Source organism: Prinia subflava, chromosome 1 (genome assembly GCF_021018805.1).
Source record: "Prinia subflava isolate CZ2003 ecotype Zambia chromosome 1, Cam_Psub_1.2, whole genome shotgun sequence".
Lineage (NCBI taxonomy): Eukaryota > Metazoa > Chordata > Aves > Passeriformes > Cisticolidae > Prinia > Prinia subflava.
In genome coordinates this window covers 112,285,201-112,289,458 of record NC_086247.1, presented here as the reverse complement: position 1 = coordinate 112,289,458, position 4,258 = coordinate 112,285,201, and positions in this window count along the sequence as shown.

The window sequence follows — 4,258 nt, the reverse complement described above, 5'->3', positions numbered from 1 at the left end:
CTTCGCTGCTGCCTCCTCCTCCCTCCCCTGCCCCGCCGCCTCCCCGGGACGCGGAGCGGGCGGCGGCGCCGCGGCGCCGGCGGGGACCCGGATGTTGGGCGGGGCGGGGGCGGGGCCGCGGCGCTCCGGCCTCTCCCCTCAGCCGCCCCCCGCAGCCGCCCCGGCACAGCGGCGAGCGGCTCTCGGCTCGGCTGCCTTCGGCGCTGCTCCCCCGTGCGAGGTGTTGCCGTGGGCAGGGGTTGCGCGGTGCCGCTGGCTCCCCAGGCAGCCCCAGCCCTGCAGGAAGCACCTCGCATCCAAGAGAAGTAAGTGCGGCTCAGGGGCAAGATGTGTCTTTTGCGGGGACAGGGTGGTCGTCCTCTACAAGAGGCCTCGTTACTCGCTCTTCTTTCAGGAGTTTCGCTTGAGGACTCGGAAAAGATGGGTCACATCACCCTCATTTTAACAGCTCGACATTGGCTAGAAGTTCCAGAAGAAGCAAGCAAGTGTACCAACCCTCTGTGTTTCCTAGGGTAACACAAGAATGGCGGTAGATTCTGTAAAAATTCAATGGGTGAATTTTGTGCCTGAAGGGGAATTCAGGGAAAACCTAACGCAGGGAAATTTTCCTTGTGTTCCCTCTTTTAAACAAAGAATGCGCGTTCCCAGAGACTCTGCGTATTCGGAAAGGTATTGGCTGTATTCGCGATTTATGTGTGCCAGCAGTTTGTACTTTTCTTTTTCTTGCTGCTGGGTTGGTTTTATTTTTCCTGGAAAAAAATTAAATGGTATTTTGAAACTGTAAAAAAAATCTGTTTTTCTTAGCCATGTGTTTCTCTCAATGGCTCTCTGTTGCTTTGCAACCCAAACTAGAGATGTTTCTTTCACGTGTTTGTTGTTTCAGCAGGGATAAGCTGTTGTAACATGTAGGTCACCATTCATGAAAATTTATTTCTTGCAGGTACTTCAGGTATAAAATAAGTGAAATTACAGTAGCCATGTGCTGAATTGGAGGTATCTGTCACAATAGATGCGTAGTTATGGATCAGAAGTATTTTGTCATGGACAGACTGTAGGTGCAGAAGACTGGCAAAGTTTTGATGTTGATGCATTATCTGATAAACAGGGACCACTTAAAGCTGCCAAGCTGTGAAAAGCTGCCAAGAAAAAACCCTTTCTGCATGACCCCCTTATGGCCTGTTTTGAACTGCCTTTACCTGTTATCTCTGTTTTTCATCACTGTTGGATCAACTGACTTAAATCACAAAAATACAGAAAAATTGACTACTGAAGTTGCTGAATAACACTGCGGATTTAATGAGCTGAAGCAGCTTGCAGAAAGTGTTTGACAAGTGGCAGAGCCAATGCAAAAGGTGGGGAACAGAATTGCCCAGAGAGTAAGGGGAGAAGGGTAAAGTTTGAATTTGGGAAGAGTGGGATGGGAATGCCTTTTCAGTGACAGTGAACTGATCAGCTCAGCTGCAGTTAAGGTCACGTTCAAAGAGAAAGGGAAAAACAACAAAGAACCTCAACAGATTCTAGAATGCATTTCCTAACAGAAACAACTTCTAAGAGTCCAAATTTCAGCCACCTGCTTCAATCAAAAGGGATAACATTGCTTTTAATATAATATGAGAAATGGATTGCTATTTATCCTGGTGTGTGGTCTTCAGATTTCTGTGAAAACTTATTAAAAAGAGGAAATCACTGAAATTTGATGAATTAGCTTTAAACACCTCATTTGCAGAGACACTGAAAGTCAGGAGAGTTTTAAACTACTTCATGGTGCTTGTTATTTTAAATTCTGTTCCTTATCATATTGTTTATGTGTGGACTATATTCAATTGAGGTATGTAAATAATAGGTCTATTATTTGCATAGTCCTAACACTAGGACTTTTTTGAAGTTAGAAGGTAGATGTCAGAAATAATATTTAAATATGTGAAAGTAGTAGAAAATAAAAGGCTACAAGGAAGTATGATAATAAAAGCTTACTGCTTTGTTTTGAGTTAGGAACATAGAGATGTTGAGAAAAGACGATGCAGTTTTGCTGATCTTTTACTGTTATAGAGGCTAATATTGCTATCTGGGAAAAAAATCTGGTAATTATAAAGCTACCAAGGATTATTTACAGTGAAGGAGAGACCACCTCTTTTTTTCTTCCTCTCCTCCTTCCCCTGACATCCATTCATTCTAGAGTCTTTTTAAGGTGGCTTTCACTGCCTCATCCTCTTGTCATGGAGGTTTTTACTGTGTATCTGTGAAGGGATGTGTATGTTTAAAATTCCCTGAGGATGCATTTACTGGATTGTCACACATGAAGTTTTGATGATGGTTGTGTGATGTGTTTTCTACCTTTAGCAGAAGGCTCCCCCCGCACTCCCATTCTGCCCCCTCTCCATTTTATTTCTGTCTTGGGAGCTGCAGAGGAGAAAGTGAAAATGGAAATGCTTGGTCATCATGCTCTCAGATTAAGTTACAAAAAAATCAGGATGGAAGCAAAAATGTTGAAAGAATCAGGTCTTCATTAACTGCAGTGTGCTGATAGAGTATCCCAATTAAATTATTCATTGAGTTGGCTGTACAGCATGATAGGAAGAGGAAATTTAGGAAAGCTGTAATGAAGCAACTGTAGAACAGCAGGGTGGAAATCAGTAATGCATTTTTTCCTTTCCTATCCTGTGAAATAAGTTTCTGTCTGCCAAAATGATCTTGTGAATGTATAGGGGAAAACACTCCACATAGCATTTTCCAAAACATAGCTGTGATCAGGAACAGATGTTAATTATGCCTAGCAAACATTAAAGCCTCGTTTTTTCCTACCTCATCCGACCTGTACCTATTTAGCCAAGGACATTAAATATAAGGTCTTCTCTACTATCAAATTGTAAGTTTTGAAGTTAAAGTTTTTATTTGATACTGTGTTATACTCAGTGGCTGTTACACTTGCAGAGATCAGTATAACTATACAATATAAATGTAATAAAGAAACATATCCGTCAGCTATGATGAGAAGGTTTCTTCAGCTGATGATTGTTACAGCTATTCTAACTGGAAACAGCGCTGCCAACAGCTTAACAACACACATGCACAAGAGTGAATTGCAGCAGCATCTCGCTGGTGAAATAATGTCATTTTCTAATACAGGCAAGCTCTCCACCCCTCTGTGAGCTGCCCTGGGGTGATGCCAAAGAGCAGTTCCTGGGAGGGAGGCAGCTGTGTCAGCTGTGCTGTGCTGACCAAGGAGGCACCAACAGGGAAAGACATCTCCTGTGCGCAGCTGGCTGGTGATCCTGGGAGTGCAGTCTCGGTTTCTCTCATGTTCTCTGCCTTTTCACTTTCTGATGTGTTTTGACTATGCTGAGCTTGTTCTTAACAGGGGGCTCCTTGTTGCCTGTCTCTCTTCACATAAAAACTTTTGTCTGAGTTAGCAATGTATGAAATTCAAAACGTAATGGTCCAGCTTCCCTGTCTGCATCTATTGTCAGTAGCAAAATGCTATAAAATTGGTTGCAGACTTAGAAGGCATTTTTTCATAAGCCCATGGAAATGAATTGTTATAGTTCAATTACATTGAAAACATCCAGTTTAGGTTCTTAGAGAGACTTTTGCCTTTAAGGCAAAACCGGCTTCTCAGCAATGCTGACCTTGTTGTTGAAATCAAAATTACAGAGGTCACTGTGCTCAATACGTACTTGTAGTTTGCCGTGCAAAAAGCTGCCCTTTGAAAAGGCAGCAATGAAGAAGCAGAATACATAAAATTTCCAAAAAGATGTTTTGCTGCCTTTGGCTATAATGTATTCAAAATAAAACCAAGCCTTTAAAAGAGAAAGACAGGGTGATTTGTCATTATTTGCTGATCAGAATTTGTGGGCAGTTAATATTCAGAAAGCATTCAAGAAGTTGGTAATGATTTTTGAAAGTGGCTTTTTTGTAGCATTAATAGCCAGTCATCTGAAACTTGATCTTGAAAGCGAATTACTCATCTTGTTTACAACATTCAAGTTACTCTGTCAAGAAACGAAAAAAAATACTGTATGATTTACCTGAATAGTTGCAATAACACAAGTTGCAAGTGGATTATTTTAGCACAGAATTAGTATTTCAATCTGTATGCTGAAATTTGTTAATATTAACTGTATAGATAATATTTAAGAATAACAAACATGTCTCAGGAACCTTACTGAGATTAATTCTAAGAAATGCTAGACTCTGACCAGTTTTGTGTATCACATTTCTATTTTTCACTTGACCAAGTATAAATCTGGTTATTCATCCA